General features: G+C 35.2%; 1 protein-coding gene across 4 annotated transcripts in view; it reads right to left on the bottom strand.

Moving 5' to 3' along the window:
- Positions 1–18774: 18774 nt before the first annotated feature.
- The window catches only part of xirp2b (xin actin binding repeat containing 2b), a 209432-nt gene continuing 204769 nt past the window's right edge, over positions 18775–23437 (bottom strand). For all 4 annotated transcript variants that reach the window (XM_068223681.2, XM_073913222.1, XM_021479041.3 and 1 more), the window contains one exon: positions 18775–22296. The gene's annotated coding sequence lies outside the window, so the exon portion shown is untranslated. The remainder of the gene's footprint in view (positions 22297–23437) is intronic.

Raw genomic sequence — 23437 nt, forward strand, 5'->3', positions numbered from 1 at the left:
TTATTTAAAAATAGACAATAATAATGCACTGTAAGTACATACACATTATGCAAATACATATTAAAGTGTTCATCTTAATATGCATTTGTAAAAATGTGTAATTTTGTTAATGGTTTTTAATGTTGTGTCTAGCGTTTTGAAAAATGACAAGGGTTCTGAAATTTCTAGAAAAACTAATGATAAATTAGAAAAGTAATTGATGTACACTTTTAATGGTGCAATTAGCAAATACTCCAATACTTACACAGTAAAAAATGCTGGGATCCATACAATGGATTTGTGTTGGAATAACATAAAGCAATTAGGCTAATTTATTCGTTTTAAAAAAATTGATATGGATTGAACATAAAACAATTAAATTGTCCCCTAAAAAAACTCAAGAATTGTGTTGATTTAACTTATTTTAAATTAGTTTGAAGAGCTTACATTATTTTTAGTGTACCCAACACTATTTTTTTCCTCTAGAAATAACATTACTTTTTAGTTTTACCCAACACTACTGCACCAGTATTAATACTAGTTTTAACCTTTGCAATGCATTTTTTAAATAAAGTTAAATGCCTCGTTTGACTAAAATTTAAATAATTTAAATATTTTAATTGCAATTAACTATAATATGCAATATATAGGGATTTAAAGGTATTTAAAAGGAGAATTTTAGATATTTCTGGTCAAGCAATTAAATAACTTTCAGACAAAGTAATTACAAAAGTTATTTAAATACAGATTCAGTGATGCAGTTAGTAATTAATTAGTCTTTTAAACCACTTACCCAACTCTACTACACCCGTAATAATGATAGTCTGATTTCCTTTAGTGAGCAGATGGAGAAGAGTCAGTGAAGAGATGAATAAAGAGAAGCTCTGTCAGGTGTCTGCATTAACACCACTAATCTAAAACAGTAATACTGTATTCTCTCTCACACACACACCATTACTGCAATACTGTAGGTAGGATTACTATAAACTTATGTATATATGTATATATCCACCACACCACTTCTGTAGACTATATACCGACATAAGAAAGTGTGTGTGTGTGCATGTGTGGCTGTTATCTGTCCTCCTGATAATGCCAGTGTTTCCAGCTCATCCATCTAAGAGTGGTATTAGTCAGCGCATTTCTTCATCTGGGAGACACACGACAAGTGGATTAGGACTTTTGCCTCAGAGGATGTCATTATTACAAGAGCTTTATTCTAATTTTCTGTTTAATGCTTTAGAAAAGTTTGGAGATGACGCTAATGCACAAAGCCTATTTGGGAGGGGGAGTCATTCAAACTAACTTTTATACTCCCATTACTTTGAAGGCAAGATGCTTTTTATGCGCAGCTTAGATTTCAGAGGATTTGGGGATTTCTAATGTGTGGTTTCAGGCTAAAGTAAGAATATACACATTTATCTACTGTAATGCTCTCCAAATCTGGAATATCTTTTGAACTACCGTTATTTGATAACGATAAATAGAAATGTCTCGGAAAATAACTAGTAAAATATTATTTACTGTCCTCATGGCAAAGATAAAATAAATCAGTTAGCAGAAATAAGTTTTTAAAACTATTATGTTTAGAAATGTGCTGAAACAATCTTCCCTATGTTAAACAGAAATTGGGAAAAAATACACATGGACGTTAGTAATTCAGGGGGGCAAATAATTCTGACTTCAACTGTTTGTGTGTGTGTGCGTGTGTGTGTATATATATAAATAAATGGGGTGTAACGGTTTACAAAAATCACGGTTTGGTTCGATACGACACGGTGTCATGGGTCGCTATGTTTTCAGCAAAAAAAGACAGAGGATTTCTCTGATTTAATTTTTTTATGTATTAAAACTAACATTAAAAAAAATGATCTTGTTTTTTTTTTCTTTTACTTTAAACAGCGATAGATAGAGCTATACTTCTGGGGTTTCTGCTTAGCATCAAATAAACAAATCCTTTTATATATGCAAAACCAAAAAACTGCTTATAAAAACATAAATATAATATTGTAGTAGTTAAACAAATAAAAATAAAAGAAAAATGTAGTTTTTATATGGAACTCAGTTTCAATCTTTTTTTTTTTTTTTTCAGAAAGATGAGTGTCCACCTTTTCCTTAGACAGCACAGATCTGCTTGATTTGACTGTCACCTGCCATTTCAGTGGACCTGAAAGCAGGAATTATCTGACTGAAATGGGCTTATGAAGGAATAATGTAACGGGGCTCTATTACATTTAACATTTTCTTAAAACCCAAAATTTCCTCTACCGATTAGGGCTCCATTTACACTAATGCGTTTTCGTTTTAAAATGAATAAGTTTGGCTACGGTTACGCCATCCGTCCACACTACGCCGGAGTTCTCGAGCGTCGAAAATGGAGCGTTTTGAAAATGCTGGAGAGACCGTTTTCATTCTGAAAAGCTGCTGCTCCATCTCAGTGTGGATAAGGCAAAACGGAGACATCTGAAAATGGAGGCGGGACTGCTGAGATTCGCTACCTGATTGGAGCTTTTGTGTCATTGCCTTCGTCACTGTAAAGGGGCTAATAATTTTGTCCCTAAAATGGCTTTCAAAAAATTAAAAACTGCATTTATTCTAGCCGAAACAAAACAAATAAGACTTTTTCTAGAGAAAAAAAATATGATCAGACATACTGTGAAAATTTCCTTGCTCTGTTAAACATCATTTGGAAAATATTTTTAAAAAGAAGAAAAAAATCTGAAGGGGGCTAATAATTCTGACTGCAACTGTATAGAACCTGTTGATCAGTTCAATATGTGGGTGTCACAGTAAAGCTGCGGTCACACTGGACTTTTCTCGCCATGGACTTCTATTCAAGCACACGCAAATGCGTCAGAGCAGAAACGCAAGCTCATGCCTCAAGAATGCAGCTTTATGCCGCTTATTCAGCAAGAATGCAGCTTTATGCCACGGGCACACTCAATTTTGAGCATGCAAAATTCTGTTGAACAGTGCTGCAAAAAAGGGTGGGATTAAACTTGATAATTAGACAAAAGCGAGCGATTGGTCCATGTTTTAAATTTCTGTACAGAGAGGCCATGTTTTGATCCTCGATTGGTCTCACGCAGTCAAGCGATGCAATTTCACAGGTCAGAGTTCACCAAGCTAGAACTTTTCCACGCAGCGAACTACGAAACTTGACACACAAGCTTGTGTTTGCAATGCAGCAAACTGCGAAAGTTGTTTCATGAGCTTGCATTTCCGTCTGCCGCATTCATGTTTATATGAATGGAAGTCTATTGGGAGAAAAGAGCAGTGTGACCATGGGTTTAAGGGTCTAAATACTTAGAACCATGTGATATTTCAGCTTTTTTTTTTATAAATCTGCAAAAATGTCAACAAGTCTATGTGTTTCTGTCAATATGGAGTGATGTGTATACATTAATGAGGAAAAAAATGAACATAAATGATTTTAGCAAATGGCTGTAATATAACAGAGTGAAAAATGTAAGCGGGTCTGAATACTTTTAGTACCAACTGTTTATCAAACAACCAAAAATTTTTTATAAATTACAAAATAAACTCAAATAGGTTTTGATCAAGGGTGAACAAATGAAACAGAATTCTCTTTTTGTGTGTGTGTGTGTGTCTCTTTAATACACAATAATAAAAAAAAAAAAATCACACTATTTTAGCTTGACTATAAATATATTTCAGACTGTAGACTATGCAGATGCCACCTAAAGTTCTTCTCAGTCTACAGGAGTTACAACCCAGGAGCTTAAGAAGGTCTTGTTTTTTTACAAGCTGTTCACATTCTGGCAGTAAAAAAATGATTACTACTTAAAAATTCTTAGCCTCTAAGTTAGTTTATTTGACAGAAAGTACACGCTGTTTTGCACAAAAAGCTATTATAATGTACTGAACGTATACAAATGTCAATGCTGGAATAGGTTAGTTATATATTGTACTATACTATTTTTAGGATGTTTGAATCCATTCTGAAGCCTGAAATTACCTGTAAAGTAACGCACAAAATGATGAGGACATTTAAACCCTGTTAAGATCATTTATTAAAACAAAATAGTTTTTAAAAAAGTTTGCTTGTGCTTTTTTTATTAAGACTCATGTTTTTAGCACTTTTTTATTTGAGAGCGATATATTTCTGATCAAAGCAATGCCCTTTTTAAATATATAGGAATTGTAATGCAATAATAATTGCTAAATGAACTAATAAACCTTCCTTTTATTATACTTCGATTAGGTCTTTTTTGATCTTTCTTTAAATACATACTATATCTGAATGACATTAAATGGTTCAGTCCAGTAAATGTTCATCTTGCAAAAGTAATCAACATTTTTGTACATTCATATCAGTGTATAATTTGCAAACAAACAAACAAATTAATAAACAAACACACTTTTAAACAAACTAACCAACTAACTAAGTAACTAAGTATCTAACTAACTAACTAACTAACTAACTAGCTGACAAACATAAAACAAACAAACAAACAAACAAAACAAACAAACAACTAAACAAACGAACCAACTAACAAGAAAATAAACAGTCGAACAAATAAACGATCATACTAATTTACAAATAAATAAATAAATCTCACTAACTCACTAACTTACAAACAAGCAAACAAACACAGACAGACAGACAGACAGACAGACAGACAGACAGACAGACTAACTAACATATAAGGGTTAAGTCAAGCAAATGTTGAAATAGTAATATAAAGGTTTACATTCAAATCAGTTTATAATTTGAAGCAGCAAAACAAATTAAGACACAAAACAAATAAATAAAATAACTTGCAAGCAAACAAATTAATAAACAAACACTTTTAAACAAACAAACTGAATGACCGACCGACCGACCGACCGACTAACTAACTAACTAACTAACTAACTAACTAACTAACTAACTAACTAACTAACTAACTAACTAACTAACTAACGAACTAACTAACTAACTAACTAACTAACATAGATGTGGGTTAAGTCCAGTAAATGTTCATCTTGAAATAGTAATTTAAAGGTTTACATTCACATCAGTTTATAATTTGCAGCAGCAAAACAAATTAAGACATAAAACAAATTAATAAACTGACTTACAAGCAAACAAATAAACACACCTAATCTAACAAACAAACAAACAAACAAACTAACTAACTAACTAACTAACTAACTAACTAACTAACTAACTAACTAACTAACTAACTAACTAACTAACTAGCTAACTAGCTAACTAACTAGCTAACTAACTAACTAACTAACTAACTAACTAACGAACTAACTAACTAACATAGATGTGGGTTAAGTCCAGTAAATGTTCATCTTGAAATAGTAATTTAAAGGTTTACATTCACATCAGTTTATAATTTGCAGCAGCAAAACAAATTAAGACATAAAACAAATTAATAAACTGACTTACAAGCAAACAATAAAACACACCTAATCTAACAAACAAACAAACTAACTAACTAACTAACTAACTAACTAACTAACTAACTAACTAACTAACTAACTAACTAACTAAATAACTAACTAACTAACTTACTAACTAACTAACTAACTAACTAACTAACTAACTAACTAACTAACTAACAAGCATACACATAAATAAACTCACTCACTTACAAGCAAACAAACAGACAAACAAACAAATTAATAAACAAACTGTTCTTTAAATACATATATGAATAACATAATATGGTTCAGTCTTGTTAATGTTCATCTTGAAATAGTAATGAAAAGGTTTACATTCAAATCAGTTTATAATTTGCAGCAGGAAAATAAACAGACAGACAAACAAACAAACAAATACATGAATGAATAAAGTAACTCAATAACTTACAAACAAACAAATAAGCATGAACCAAAAACTTCAACAGTCAAAAAAAGCCTTTTACTTGCTATCAACATCAATAAGACAACACAAAGCTTTCATCAGATGGAGTACAACTAGTTTCTCCTCAAAGTTGTGATGGCAAAGATCATTTCCGGGCTGTAATAAACATAATACAGTCGGCTTTATAGGGTACAACGATTGAGATAAAGACTGACATGAAGATGAGGATCTTTCTTTGAACTCTTCTTTTCAAGTTACTTTAATAAAGCGTATAGTAGGGGAGCTCCATTCATCTCTTTATCGTCTGACAGCGTCTCTGGGCTTTGCTCAATGATTCATGTGCTCTTGGAGATTTTATAAAAGCACACGGACAGATAGAAGCATCATATTTATCCAGCCAGACAAGAGTGTGAGCGAGAGATGGGAGTAACTACTGTAACTTTAAATACATAACCATAAGTGTGACTCTTTCAAACCTCATTGGTTTTTTCCAGTCTTTCCCTCTGAGTCATTGAACCATCATAAGCCGCTTTTCCTCTGTTGTGATAGAAATCAGAATATTTCTGTGTGGAGTTTGCATGTTCTCCCTGTGTTGGTGTAGATTTCCTCCCGGTGCTCCGGTTTCCGCCACAAGTCCAAAGACATGTGCTACAGGTGAACTGGATAAGCTTAATTGTCCGTAGTGTATATGTGCATGTCCTGATCCTCCAGGTTGGGGGTTGAATGGGCTAACAACCCACCTCATCAAAACTAGATGGTATGAAGCACCAATATGGTTAGGGTTGGGTCGATAGACGATGCCATTGTCCATCGTGATGGCCGATAGACATCACGATGCTGAGTCGCCATCACGATCCTCCGTCCCACCCTTGTCGCAGCAACATGTTTGTGAGAAATACAAACTCAGGCTGTGTTTACACTAATACGTCCGGGTTTTAAGACGGCAAAATCAGAAGTTGGTGGTTCAGTCTGCTCTGGTGACGCTTGATTAATAAAGGGACTAAACCGAAAAGATAAATGAATGAATCTCAATGTCAAGAAATGCTTCTAAATCATCACATTTTCACACGTCTCAATTTTGTGTGGTGTGGCATTATTTAATTGACTTTGATTTAGTGAATAAATGTAATCTGCTCATTGCTCTAAATGACTCTGTACAGACAGTTGCATATGCAGAGCTCAGTAAGTGAGAAACATGATCCACTGATGATTTCTGACATCACAGTATGTGGACTGCTGGATATACAATGTAAACACATTCATTCAGATGTTGTGTAAAGAAAAGTATGGAGAACTAATACAAGCTTTACACGTGCAGAATTGACACTCACACGATACATCCATTTCACTGAGAAACCATAGATAATTCAGAACAAGAGCTTGTGAGACATGTTCAGCTCATCCAGAACTCATTCATTTTTTAAAAGGGAATGTATTTCACTGTACTGTATCTAAGGATTTCACTATATGCGAGGAAAGCCATTTCTAAATATAGTTTTTTTTTTGGATCCGTAGGAATAATTTATGTGCTAATATAAAATGCATTATGAAACCGCTGCCTTGAAAAATAATATAAAACTAAACATACATTTAAAAGTAAACATAATTTCATTCATTCACAATCAATTTTGACTTTTTTTCTTGTAAAAAGTAAGGTAAATCATATATATACATACATACATACATACATACAAACATGCTCACCGGCCACTTTATAAGGTACACACCTATATACCACCTCCAGGCTGGTATATAGATGGATCCATGCTTTGATGTTGTTGAGACCAAATTCTGACCCTACCATCCTAATGTAGCAGCAGAAATCGAGACTCATCAGACCAGGTAACGTTTTTCCAATCTTCTATTGTCCATCTTTGATGAGCCTGGTGAATTGTAGCTCAGTTGTTCTTGGAGGACAGAAGTGGTACCCAGTGTGTTCTTCTGCTATTGTAGCCCATCTGCCTCAAGGTTGGCGTGTTGTGTGTTCAGAGATGCTCTTCTGCATTTCTTGGTTGTAACGAGAGGTTATTTGAGTTACAGTTGCCTTTCTCTCAGCTGGAACCAGTCTGGCCATTCTCCTCTGACCCTCTGGCATCATCAAGGCATTTGTGCCCACAGAACAATTGTCTGTAAACGCTAGAGATGGTTGTGTGTGAAAATCTCAGTAGATCAGCAGTTTCTGAAATACTCAGACCAGCCCGCCTGGCTCCAACTACCATGCCTCATTTAAATTCACTTAAATCACCTTTCTTCCTCATTCTGATGCTCGGTTTGAATTGCAGCAGATCGTCTTGACCATGTCTACAAGCCTGAATGCATTGAGTTGATACCATTTGATTGGCTGGTTAACGAGCAGTTGGATAGGTATACCTAATAAAGTGGCCAGCGTGTGTATAAATTACTCAGACTTTAAATAAAACGAAAAATGAACAAGCATTATAGTTACAAAAATAGTTTTTATGAGATAGTTTTTTTAGTAAATTTTTTTGTCACCTCAGTTGCTGAAATTATTTTTATTTTATTCTATTTAATTTAATTAATTAACTTTTTTTTTTTTTTTTTGCAGTGCGGGACTGTGGATTAAAGGTAATCACATTGTAAACAATAACATCACAATGTATCAGATGCCTCATTATGAATTTAGTTTTTCCTGTAAATGTGTTTTTGACTCTCAAAGTGCCGTAGCCATTGATTCCCATAATGAGAATCACCAAGGACAACAGTTTCAGCTAAAAATATTCTTTAATCGATTTACTAAAGACAAAAAGTCATCTTGGATCGGCAGAGGGTGAGTAAATTAACAACAAATATTGGGCTCTATTTAAACGATCTATGCACAAAGTCTAAAGCGCATGGCGCAACAGCATTAATGGCGTGTCAGAATCCACTTGTGATGTTGGTTACTTGAGGCTTTGCAGAAGTTGCAGACACCTTTACCAATATCAAAATGCTTTTTTGATGCAAAATTAATTTAAATTCACTGATTAAGAAACTTAAATAGGCCTAGGCTACTATCATAAAGAAAAAATTCACTCTAAAATGTCAAACTAAATAAATAGCTAAATACTTTTGTATCTTGTACAGCCTGCAGCTCAAAACAAATGTGGAAATTTATAGTGTATTATATTTTACAAACTGTTTACTACAAATTTTATGTAATTTTGCTCACAAGGATAATTGAATATTAATCAGATGATGTCATTAAGCAGCTGTGCCGTCAGCCAATCATTGCATTGCTGATCATGATTTCGAGGATTAATAGATCTGTCCTTCACAACACACGCAGCGATCTCAGATCAGTTCATCCAGACATTTTAGGATGAAAAAATATAACAGGGTTGTGCTTATTCTCTTAATGAGTTATGGGTGTGTTTTGAGCATAACGGGCATTAAACCAATCAGAGCATCATCTCCATTCCCACAAAGAGTCAGCTGCATCACACCATGGTGCATTCTCTATGTACATGGCTGACTTTGTAAGTGAAAAAAAACAAATGCTTCACTGGTGAGAAAACAAGTAAAAACAAAACATCAGCAGTGCGAGGATGAAAAACAAGCCTCCTCCATTCAGCCTCTTTACATTGTTTTTACTCTTTACTCTTTTACTTTTGTGGATAAGGAAACGTGTTGTACGCTCTCTACTGAACACATTCATTAGCCTAAATATTTAATTTAATTTGTTAAGCGCAAAGACTTGTTTTAAAACTACTAATTCAGTTAATATAATATAAAAATATATTATTAGTGGTGGATTGTTATTGGCGTTAGCGTGCTGCATTGACACGAGACTTTTATCACGCGATAAAAAGAATATAGCCATTAATCTATTCTTGAAGTTGGGTTGGGAGCTGGGTCTATTCTACACAAACTATGATGACTTTCACCTTGATATTTCAGCGCGGATGTATACCTGACCGGTGAGCCGTCTGACAAAAAAAAGTGCCCTTCTGAATCAAATCAGCAGGATGCCTGACTTTAACTGCAGTTCGGCAGTTTCACTTTAACTCATGAACATTTCATTCATGCACCGTGACAAACTGGGGTATTAGACGCAAATAAAGAGTAAGGACTGGCAAGAGTATTGTGGAATTTAATAACGCACGGCAAATGGAAAGAAAAAAAAAACTTCTGCGTTTCGTGATGTTTGTGTGTGTGTGTGTGTGTGGTCCTTTACTGACAGCCGTGTGTGTGGATCTTAAAATATGGCGAAAAGTCCTACATGACGGTAATAGTTTGATTGCGGTGTTTACTTCAATAATGCCACTAATATCAGCATACCCCACATCTTAATTCCATTTCTGTTTAGTTCAGTTATGACTTTAGTCAGATTAAGGTGATCAAAAATCTCTGCTTAAAGCTTCTGTAGACCTTTAGTTCAACATTCATGTTTAACTGAATAAACAGTTAGTAAACAAAAGTAATTTTTTTTTAAACATAATTTATTTTCATCACTAATTATCATAGTAGAACAGATTCCCAAGCAGTTTGTGATGCATTTTGGAAACAGGAGATGAGCCCCTGGTCTAATGCGCCACCTGGCTTGAGAAACGCGTTCTCAAAGACGTATTATTTAGGTAGCACACATGTTCTGAATGCCTTCGGCAGAATTCAAATGAGCCATTTTAATCTAGATTAATCTAGTTTAATTTCAAGATTAATTTAGATTAATCTAGATTTAAAAAAAATAATCCATGCCCACCTATAAGTATAATACAATATAACTAACTAAATTTAGGGCGAGGCAGTGGCACAGAAGGTAGTGCTGTCGCCTCTCAGCAAGAAGGTTGCTGGGTTGCTGGTTTGAGCCTCGGCTCAGTTGGCGTTTCTGTGTGGAGTTTGCATGTTCTCCCTGCCTTTGTGTGGGTTTCCTCCGGGTGCTCCGGTTTCCCCCACAGTCCAAAGACAAGTGGTACAGGTGAATTGGTTAAGCTAAATTGTCCGTAGTGTATGAGTGCGTTTGTGAATGTGTGTGGATGTTTTCCAGAGATGGGTTGCGGCTGGAAGGGCATCCGCTGCTTAAAAACTTGCTGGATAAGTTGGCGGTTTGTTCCGCTGTGGCGACCCCGGATTAATAAAGGGACTAAGTCGACAAGAAAATGAATGAATAACTAAATTCAGTTCTAACGAACAAATAAACAATATTAACGAAGTGTGGTCAAATGAGTTATATCCAAACACACATCCTATTCTTATGCCCCATATGGTGATGCAGACGTCTCCAAAATCTGACAGGTGGACAAATCTAAACCGTATTTTATTAAAGCAAATATAAATATGCATATAGTAAATAATACTGATAATAATAATAACGTTATACAAATGCAAATAGGGTATATGCCAAAGCATGGTAATAGGACTTTTAATTTGCCAGTAACCTGGGTTAAGCGCTTCCGGCAAACTAAATGCCAATGCAAAATCCGGTGCGTTTAAGGTCTGTTTTCTTTAAAAATCAGCGATCTCCACTAGCTGAGTGATATCCGATTTAAAGTGGGTCTCATATTGTACAAGAAGCACTGCATTAAATTACATTTCCCCCGCCATGTCTTTATAATATGAGCATTTATTTTACCCCAGTATATTCAATGGAGCTTCTGCGTTAGCCTGCCGATTCTGACGGGCGCATGTGAGTAAACAGCTTTTTGTCTCGTTTTATGCTTGAGCAACTAAATAAATGCTAAAGTTTATTTAACTGAATGTATTTTAAAGACATTACAACATCGATGCTGTATAAGGAACCATATAAAATGGAAAAAAGTTCACAATAACCGGTCACCGGAAGTGTATCAGCATGGGAACAGCACTAGCTCAGCATATACCCTATTGTCATGAATGAACTGAAAAAGACATGGAGGCATGAAGAAGGGAGTGCTTTTTATATTCATCTAGAAAATAATAATTTTTGTAACATTTTAATTCTTAAATTTTTGTTCATAAGTAAAGATTTTTGTTGCTGTTCATCCTGTTTGTATTAAGCCAGGGGTTCCCAAACTTTTCAGCCCGCGACCCCCAAAATAACAATGCCAGTGACTCGCGACCCCCAATATCCTCTCAGGTATAAATACAGAAACCTTGCATGCAATGACGCAGACACACCAATTAAATTTTTTAACGTGTGTCAGGGCTTTAAATGTGCCAGAAAGTATAACCTGATGTAATAAAATCAAAATGCATCTGACGCTATTGCTGCCTTTAATATAATGTAATTACCCCAGGGGTCGCAATCCAATAGAACTAATAACTATAAGCTACTATAGTAACTATATAGTGTATAGTAACTATAAACGACTATTTTTATTTTCAGTATAGTTATGGATAAAATATGTTAATTCTTATGGTTTAATAAAAATAAATAGATATTTGGAAATCACTAGGCGACCCTCCTTCATTGCCCCGCGACCCCTCGGGGGGTCCCGACCCCTACTTTGAGAACCACTGTATTAAGCAATGTGTAAGCATTTAAACCCAGATAGGCACATTACTAACGTGCTCTGTGCTGGACTTTAGACCTGCTTTTAGATTGTCAATGGCGCGGACTATTTAAATTCTTCAAAATAGCAATGTGCCAACCATGAGTCTGAACACACCTCTATTTTAGACCAGCACACCCATGAGTCCACAAAGTGGCGCAAATGGATTAGCTATTTAAACAACGTGGTGGAAAACGGGAAAATTAGAGTTACAATGGTCTGAAAATAACAAGTCGCGCATTACATGTCTTGTGCCTTATACGCTTATTTCACGCGGCCGCCATTTTAAAGAACCAAAGCGAGGCTGCGGTGGGAAGAAACCCGGAAGTATAGGACCAGCACTGTAAACATTGCAGTAACATGCTGTGTACTACAAACCTCCAGCTGTTGCCGAGATTTCAAAATGCAGAAAATGGTGTAACCATCACTTTATTATTATTTAGTAAGTTTATTTTAAACGATTAAAAGCAATTTAGCATCAAACAACATCACAATCTCTGTGATACGCTTAAGTGTCCTAGGCTTCAGCTCATGTCACTAGTTAAACACCGTGAGGACGCTTTCCTGCTTCAGTCTATGTAACCCGGTGTGTGATAAAACACTGCAGTCCTCTGTAGCACACCCTCGTGTTGTCTTTGATAGTGTTGTCCTGGTACTGAAGTTTTAAACCCGGCTATTTCCCCCCTAACATGGAAGCGCTGCTGAGCGTGGATGTCTCGACACGACTGATCTTCACGGCTTCGCGCTTCCGTCTCCGTTTGCACTCAGTCTGTGTTTGTGCTCAGTATACAGCGGTGGGTGAACTGATGACCTTCTCGGCCAATCACAATCATTTTTGTTAAACACGTGAACACAGTGGCAAATCAGCGCTGTTTTAAGAAAGCCATCAACATTGCCTTAAATGTTAGCGCGAAATTGCGGGTTTTTTTATTAATTCAGTATCGTGACAAGTCTAATATAGTGAAAGAATCAGTTTATTAACTCGAGTTTGATAAATGGCATCTAAAACGTGTGTTTGGGAAAGAAAACGTTAGCTAACTAGTGCCATTTCCCTTAACTTAGCTGAAAATGAGCTCTGATATCCCTTTTTACATTCACCATTCATTCAGAACGGACCTTCGGGTTACCCGGAAGGCGGAGAAATGATAAATTTGTGTCACTTCATCTTCGCTAATAAGATATACAGCCAGTTACACAACATTCCTATGTAACTCCCAATGATACTTCCGGGTTTCTTCCCACCGCAGCCTCGATTTCGCTTTTGAAAATGGCGGCCGCGTGAAATCAGTCTATTGCTCCCGGTGTATGATTACACCCCCTTTCCACCCTATTCACTTTCATATGCACTGTCCCTTTTAATTGCCTGTGTAAGACTTTTCCAAATAAAGGTCTATACTCTAGTGCGCAGAGATTATTGTCTTTCTATAATTCAGCAGAACATCACACAGAGAAGTGTTTAGTTCTGACACAAACGCAAAAATCACATGAACTGCCGGCGATCTCAGCTGTGTTTGTGCTTTAACTCGAATCCCCTTGTATCAGTCAGAGTGAGAATTTGAAGGTGTAGTGGTTTAAGCAAACCCGTAAGACTGCTGTAAATCAATAGGTCGTGCTGTACAGTGGCCTTAGGGAGAAGAGCCGGATTGATGGAAGCTGGAGCACTTTTAACAGCAGCAGATTCAACACTATCATACAGAGCACTCAAAAACACACTGTATAGCAATTCTTCATCTGACACACCCATAGGAAAATATGAATATGTGCTATTGTTTAGTAATGTGCTATCGTTTATCGCCCATTTCCACAGGTCAACTGTATCAGGCTTGGATTTCCACAGCCAAAAGGGTACCAATGGTGCTACAAACACTTTTATTATACAGAACTTCCTGTTGTGAGGTGATTGTGCTACCCACTGCGCCACCGTGACGCTTTTTTTTCCCTTTTTTTTCTTGAAAACAAGCAAAATAATCTTGTTTTTTGTTTTGATGTAACATTTTTATTTTGTTTACCCCACTGGCAAATTATTTAGCTTGTTTTAAGGAAACACACTTAATTTTAACTTATTATTTCTGAAAACGAGATAATATTTTTTGCAGGACTAGAAAATGCTTCCTGATTTAAGAATTTTTAGACATTTGGACTACAAATGATCCTTTACGATTCATAAAATGCATGTCGGCAGCTTCTCGCACTTTGGGAGTAAATATATACAATGCATGCAAAATTAATACCTGTGACTCCTGACGATACATTTTGTACACACTGTAAATAATTGCAGTGTTCCACACAATTCATTCATATTATCCCAACACAAATTAAGTTAACACAAGACATTTAGGTGGATTTAACATAAAACAATTGAGTTCCCGAACCAAATCGCAAGAATTGTGCTGTTTCAGCTCATTTTAAAGCAGTAGTTGGAACAATTCTGTCCAACTTTCTTCTGTTATTTCATGCTAAGTTATATATATAAAATTCTAGCAAAGTCCACTAAAGGAGGTCTGGCTTTTTCATTTATGGCCCCTAAACTCTGGAATTGCCTACCTGATAATGTCCGAGACTCAGACACACACTCAGTTCAAAACTAGATTGAAGATCTATCTTTTTAGTAAAGCACATGCACATAGCGCCCCATTTAAGCGGGGCGTCAGCTTCAGCGCTTCCCACTCACTTTGAATGGGTGATGTCAGGCGTTGCCGAACTGCATTGTGGATCCATAGGCGCCGCTTCAGAAGCGTTGCTTGCTGCAAAAGTTGGGACTTGATCAACTTTTCAAGCACCAACGGAAGCATCAGCCAATCAGATCGCTGTATACAAATACACCAGCTCAGACAGTGGCCTATTGCTGACTAATTTCATTGGCTGACGCTGCTATGACGATCGTGTCAACGCCAACTTCAGCCCCAACTGAAGCCTCGTGTGAATGAGGCCTAACAGTATGGTGCATAAATGTGCACAATGCAGGTGAGGCCACCTGTTGGGCACACTCCTCCTGTCTTAATTCACCAGACATTCCATTAGAAACACTCCTAGTTTACACGTTTGTTTTTCATTTATAGCAGTTATTGTTTTACATTGATATTTGCTATCTCTTGTTTAAACACACTATGAACAGCAGCTACATTAAATGTTTTCTTTGTTCTCCACCTGGGGATACTCAAGTCCTGTAAAGAGATGATCCCAAAATTTTTCATTCACAAACAAAAATTTGCACATAATTTCCCATCCTTTGCACATTTTAGAATAGAATTTTACTCCTTCCTCAAATCACCTCATCTTATTAAGAAGAATAAAAAAAACTAAGATTCCTAAAATATTATACAGATGTATTTAAAGAAGATCCTTGATTTTAGTTGCTTTCCTTTTTTGTTTATTTGTTTCGGTTATTTGTTTAAGTCTCATTGTAATTTCATTCATTTGTTCAATTTTGTTTGTTTAATTTAGTATTTTTGGTATAATTGTTTTTATTAGTAATACTAAAATTCTTACCCCCCCCCCCCCACCTTCTGTCTAATGGTATGTTATTTGTATGTGATTATATTTTTTTCTTATGACTATTTATATTATTGACCATTTTAAGTTCTGTCTTATATCCCTTGGACTTTGTTCTGATTTTCTTGAATTGTCTAAAAAAAGAGATAATCCCAGTAGAGGACTTCAAGAGGTCTTCATAATCATGGACCAGGCTGCATCTTGAGCTGATGCTGTGGTGGTTATAGAGGAGTGGAGAACATGAGACTGATTCCTGAAAGGCTCAAGTGACAGACAAGTCTCCGCATCGATCCCGTGGGCCAGCCTGAACACCCGCCAGTGCTTTATTCACACCTGCAGCTTCTCCACGATGGACATCCAGCATTCTTAAGCCTCCGATGCCTAGACTGCTTCTCTGCACAGTAAGTTTGGCCAGAGCAGAAATGGTCGTGCCCAACTGAGCCTGGTTTCTCTTGAGGTTTTTTCCTTGACTTCGTCAATTGGTGAAGTTTGTTCCTCGCCACTGTCCCCACTGGCTTGCTTGGTTTGGGACTTGTGGAGCTGCGCATCGATGTATTTGCTCTTCAGTGTTTGAACTCTCAGCAGTGAATGTTACACCACACTGAACTGAACTAAACTGAAATGAAACTTAGAAAACTGCACTGACACAGTTTTACTTTAATTCTATGTTAAGCTGCTTTGAGACAATCTACATCATAAAAGCGCTATAGAAATAAAGATTTGTTGAATTGAATAGAATTGAATTGTATTGAATTTAATTGAATAAATGATTAAGAAATTAACCTGAATGCACAAACGGTCACATCAAGACGTCTTTATTGTAATTCCATCAATAAATTATCAAGACTTCTTTGTGAACTCATTTGAATAATCAGGGATTGTCCAGTACAAATCATAGAAGACTCTAAAAAGATCACTTTCTTCACAAAATATTTTCTGTTTCGAGAGAGAGAAGGATAAACACTTCTATTATAAACAAGACAAGAGATTTACAAATGTGTGTTTTGTTCATCTTCCTCCCACACAACACTCCAGGTGCTGCACAGGAAGAAGTCATAAAGAAAAAGAAAAAACAATTGAAATGTGGAAAGAATCCCCAGGATACTGTAAATAATGTTAGAAAGTATACAAAAAACAAATAGGGATACAAATCTAAAGAGATTAATTTGTGATTATTTATCTGCTCTCCATGGACATTGTAAAATGCATCATATGACATCTGTTTGAAAATATTCAGAGACAAATTTAAGGTATTTTTCATGAAAAAAATAAGATTTTTTAAGATTTTGCAATATTTCTGACAGAAATTACACAACACAGGATTTGCAAATTCTGACCCACATACAGTATTTGGCACCTGCTGTCTGAATATTAGCTGTTTCACACATCCCACATCTGCTGAAGCATGAATCATAATTATGTCCAGGTCACAATAAAACATTTTTTTATAATTGATCAAAATAAAATAATAAATAAATAAAAAAAGTCTTTTTTTGGAGTCCGCATCATTAAATTAAATTAAATTAAATTAAATTTATTTTGGTGTCTAAAAAAAAAAAATAAAATAAACACAACATCATTTTTTGGTGTATAAATTAATAAAAATAAAAATAAATAAATAATAAGATAATAAAAAATTAATAAAAATAAAATAAAAGTTTTGGAGTCTGCATCAATAAAATTAAATAAAATTGAATTAAATAAACCCTATATTTTTGGTGTCTAAACTAAACTAAACTAAACTAAAATAAAAAATATATAAATAAATCTTATTTTGGAGTCTGCATCAACAAATAAAATAAAATAAAATAAAATAAAATAAAATAAAATAAAATAAAATAAAATAAAATAAAATAAAATAAAATAAAATAAAATTAAATTAAATTAAATTAAATTAAATTTCTTTTTGGTGTCTAAAAATAAACAGGATATCTTATTTTATTGTATACATAAATAAAATAAAAATCGATTAATAAATATTAAAATAAAACTAAAATTGAAGTCTTATTTTTGAGTCTGCTTAAATAAAATAGAAAAATATTTATTTAATTTATTTTGGTGTCTAAAATAAAATAAAATAAATATATAAATAAAACAAAAAATAAATAAATAAACACAGTGTCTTATTCTGATGTCCACATCAAATGCCATAATGTTCTACATAGAACATCTACATAAAATAATTAATAAATGCAAGTAATGTGTCTTCTTTAATGTTTCTATTAAATTTCCACTGTTATTCAGTATAAAAACATACATTTAAAAACAAAATGCTTTGCAACATGTGCAATTAATTAGTATTTTGGGTGTTTATTGTTTGACTTTTTTTAACAATTACCATTTCATTCATTCATTTTCTTGTCGGCTTAGTCCCTTTATTAATCCGGGGCTGCCACAGCGGAATGAACCGCCAACTTATCCAGCATATGTTTATTATTATCTTTATTATTATTATTATGATCATCATCATTATTATCCTTATTATTATTATTATTATTATCTTTATTATTCTTATTCTTTTTATTATTATCAGTATTATTTTTATTATTATTCATTCATTTTCTTGTCGGCTTAGTCCCTTTTATTAATCCGGGGTCGCCACAGCGGAATGAACCGCCAACTTATCCAACAAGTTTTTACGCAGCGGATGCCCTTCCAGCCGCAACCCATCTCTGGGAAACATCCACACACACATTCACACACACACACTCATACACTACGGACAATTTAGCCTACCCAATTCACCTGTACCGCATGTCTTTGGACTGTGGGAGAAACCGGAGCACCCGGAGGAAACCCACGCGAAGGCAGGGAGAACATGCAATCTCCACACAGAAACGCCAACTGACCCGAGGTTCGAACCAGCAACCCAGCGACCTTCTTGCTGTGAGGCGACAGCACTACCTACTGTGCCACTGCCTCACCACAATACCATTTACATTATTACAATTTTTGTTATTACAGTATTGAAATGTCATGAATAGAGCTTTCCTTTACTTTTTTCTTTTTACTTCATGCAAAACCAAATTAGTTGAAAATTCTTCATTGTGACCTGGACATTGTCCTGCTTCACACTCTTCATATTCTCACCTTCTCTAAGTCCTTTTTTCCAACATACCACACAAACCCTCCTCATATACTTTATATATACACACCCAACATTTGTCATTTCCCACAATCCTTATCAATTTCCTGTTACCTTTTGACCTGCATCATCTCCGTGTCTCCACCTTTCCAGCATAGAGATTTTCACCTTCATCCTCAGCTCTTCATCATAGAGACTTGTCCTCCTGTTTCTCAGCTCTCCTCAATTCTTCATGCAGTTGTGAAGTGTTTTGTGTTCTGCTGATAGATGGGATGTCGCCTGTACTCTCTCTGTTTCTTTTTCTCTTTCACCATCAGCTTCATCCTAAATCGTGCTCCTCTGAGAGGTTTTTCAACATTGATACTTTGGAGACTTTGAAGATTTGCTGTTTCGAGGCCAAACGGGTTTCTCTATTTTCATTTTTTTCATCCAAATAAAGGGTTTTTTCCAAATATAACAAGACTTTTCTGTTTGTATACTGATGAAGTCAGAATTATTACCCCCCCCCATCTCCACCCCAATACAATTTGAACACATTTCCAAATATACAGTATAAGTCAGAATTATTATCCCCCCTGTTTATTTTTCCTCCAATTTCTGTTTGATTTATGTTTTCAGTTTACATAATAGTTTTAATAACTCATTTCTAATAACTGATTTATTTTATCTTTGTCATGATGACAGTCAATAATATTTGATTATATATTTTCAAGACACTTCTATACAGCTTAAAGTGACATTTAAAGGCTTAACTAGGTTAATTAGGTTAACTAGGCAGGTTAGGGTAATTAGGCAAGCTATTTTTGTAGACTTAAAAAAATTGCTTAAAGGGGCTAATGATTTTGACCTTAAAATGGTGTTTATAAAATTTAAAAAAACGCTTTTATTCTAGCTGAAATAAAACAAATAAGACTTTCTCCAGAAGAAAAAAATATTATCAGACATACTGTGAATATTTCCTTGCTCTGTTAAACATCATTTGGGAAATAATGTTAGAGGGGGCTAATAATTGTGACTTCAACTATATATTGAAATGAAAATGAGATAGCTTTTAACTAATGACGTACTGTAATTGACAGTGAAATAAGAGGGTCTATGAAGAAGACTATGTCACGCACTGAGGAAGGCGATGTGCTGAAACCTCTGTGTTTTGGATCTCATAAGAATATAAAATAAAGCTATGGAAAGTAATTCTTTAATGAGCTCAAATCATGACCTTCTGGCTAATAATATTAACCTTAAAATGATTTTTAAGATAAAGAAAATGTATACATTATTATAGATAATTTCATTCTAGCTGAAATGGAACAAATTCTTCCCCTAGAAGAAAAAAAAATATTATAGGAAATACTGTGGAAAATTTCTTGCTCTCTTAAACATCATTTGGGAAATATTTGAGAAATAAAAAACATTCATGGGGGGGCGAATCATTTTAACTTCAACTGTAAGTAAAGCCTGGCTCACAAGGCTGTCATTTTTAATATTCATAAACGATTTTTGCATGTCAGACTGCACAGCCATGATCTCCATATGTCACACTGTAAGCTGTCACAGTCAAACTGAATGTAGTGATGGCTGCTTTCGAAACACTGCTTCATGAAGCTTCGACAACTTTACAAATCTTTAGTTTCGAATAAGTGGTTTCAGAGCGCATTACAAACTGGAAAGGTCACAGGATTTTAGTAAATAACGCTTAACTGCTTCAAAACATTTTGAATTGGGCGGAACGGCAGTTAGCATTGTCCCCTAACACCAAGAAGGGTGCTGGTTTGAGTCCTGGCTGGGTCAGTTGGCATTTCTGTGTGGAGTTTGCACGTTCTCCCTATGTTAGCGTGAGTTTTCTCTGGGTGTAGATGGATGAACTAAATTGGCCGTAGTGTATGAGTCTGTGTGAATGAGAGAGTGTATGGGTGTATCCCAGTACTGGGTTGCAGCTGGAAGGGCATCCACTACGTAAAACATATTTTGGAGAAGTTGGCGGTTCATTCTGCTGTGGCAATCTCAGATAAATCAGAGGCTTAGCTGAAGGAAAATGAATGAATGAATGAATGAATGAAAACATTGAAAATTCAATTGTTCTCCACTAGGGGCGATCTGTGTAATATCATAAAATCAATACTCAACGAATTCTTGATTTTGGTCTTGATTGTTGTTCATTCTGACTTTATGACAAGTGAGATCTTACAGTGTGACAGTAGTCATGTTCATGCAGTCTAACATGCTACAATAGTGTAGGATTATTAAAACTTGCTGAGTCAGAGCCCGGCTTTACTTAAACTGACAGTAAAGTCTTAATATGGTCGGTCTACACTGTTAAACATATGCGAAAAATTAGCATTTTCTGTATTTTGTGATTCGTGTGTTTATTGTTTAGTTTTTTTTACCGCATTTAATAACGCTTTTGAATTGCATTCTGAGCAATTTTAAGATTGGAAAGTTACCATTTGTAATAGTTTAAAGTGTTATATTGTTTAGGTTGGTGTTATATATTATGCTACAAACACCTTGGAATAAACTGCCAAAACATTTTGTGTTGATTTGCAGACTTATTTCTCTATATATTCTTTTATAATATGATTTCCAACTACTAAAATGTCAATAAAAGTCCTTTTGTTAAACTGTAGAGCTGAATCAACATCAAAAGACGACAGAGAAGAGATCAACATTCCATAATGCAATTGACAACCGTAAACAAACAGAAAACACTTGTGAATCACAAAATACAGAACCTGTTAATTAAGAGACATTTTACAGTGTAAACTTATTTTATACTTCTAGTTCTGTTAGAGCAGTGTTTCTCAACCATGGAGGACCACCAACGCTGCATGTTTTGGATGTCTCCTTTGTCTGTGACACCCATTGCAGGTCTTTCAGTCTCTGCTAATGAGCTGATGATCTAAATCAGGTGTGTTTAGTCAAGGAGACTTTGAAAATGTGCAGTGCTGGTGGTCCTCCAGGAACATGGTTGAGAAAAACTGTATTAAAGTTCTTTTTTTTTTAACACTTTCAACTTAATTTACTGCAAATCTCCAATTTCTCTTTCACCATCAGCTTCATCCTAAATCGTGCTCCTCTGAGAGGTTTTTCGACGTTGATACTTCGGAGATCTTGAAGCTTCGCTCTTTGGAGGCCAAACGGGTTTCACTAGTTTCACATTTTCGTCCAAAGAGAAGGTCTTTTTGTGGGAGACTGTTTGTGGAGGCCACTTTACGGAGATTTTATTGGGGCTCTGATTTGCATCTTTTTCCAACATGTCTGATAATGAACACATGCTGCTTTGCGAAAGTGAATATCTCCAATCCGATCCCTCGTGCTCTTTATCCCCCGTATCCCGAACGCCCGGTAATTCACTCTGACCGAATCCATCCTCCAGATTCCCTTTAGACTTGAAGAGCTGTTTGTAATGTGGCTGGCAGTATAAATGTCCATGGAGAGAGACAAAGTTTCCGAGGCTGTCAGACAACAGAGTTGAGTCATAATTCATAAGACACTGAAAACATATTGCAAATATATCTTGTTTGTAAACAAGAACTGCACTGCAAGCTTTCCATGCAGGGTGGAGTTTGCAAGTAATGGCATTTTGTGCAATAAATGTGTTTGAATAGTCACACTGTTAGACATGCTTGAACTAAATTAGTTGTTTATGCTGTTTCTAAAACTTGACAATACAAGTACACTTTAAAGGGGACCTACTTTGCAAAACACAGTTGAGATTGGAAACACAGCTGTGTGGAAACAGTCTGGGAATATCACCAGCTTTCAACTTTTAATGATAAAAAATTATTACTTTTATATTTAGTAATCACACTTGATAAAAACAGTCTGAAGAAAGACTTAGACTGACATTCTCTCTTTGTACATATCATCACAGGAGGAAAGCTCCGCCCATTAGTGCCCATCCCTTATTAGGATAAGCATTAGTCTTGTTTTTGAATCAGACACTATGCTGACACACAGGCATTCGTAGCTCCGCCCTCTTTTCAAAAGAGCACATTTGAATTTAAAGCGACAGTGACCAAAACGGCATAATTAGGATCAAAGCCAAATAGGGTTAGTTTCAAAAATAGGGTATTTTGAGCTAAAACTTTACACTCAAGTGTTGTCAGAGACTTTTTTTTTTACATTTTGGTACATCTTGGCCACCTTTATTATCCCTAATCAAGCATGGAATGAACTTTCACAGGCGTGTGAACTACACTGAGTATACTTTAAGTTTTTTTTAACACATGACTTCTTGTGAAATAAGATTAGTTAGCAAAGTTAACTAATCGTCCACACATTTGAATTAGACCTATATTAGTCTGACTGTAAGATTACTTAGCAAATCTGTCTAGAAAATAGACACATACACTACTGGTGTACAGCTTGAGACAACTCAATGGCACTGATGTATCTTAAGATCTGTCGTTTTCAATTTAGACAGCTCAAACATGCAGTTTAGTCTCAGACTAGCCTTAAGCCTAGAAAGGAATATGTAATATTATGCAAAAAAAAAAAAAATGAATAGGTCACTCAATTAAAATCCCAAAGAAGTAAAAAAGTAAAAGCAACTATAATCCAATATTTCCTTACTTTGAAGCATGTGTCAATGAA

This window comes from Danio rerio, chromosome 9, assembly GCF_049306965.1.
Source record: "Danio rerio strain Tuebingen ecotype United States chromosome 9, GRCz12tu, whole genome shotgun sequence".
In the NCBI taxonomy this organism is placed as follows: domain Eukaryota; kingdom Metazoa; phylum Chordata; class Actinopteri; order Cypriniformes; family Danionidae; genus Danio; species Danio rerio.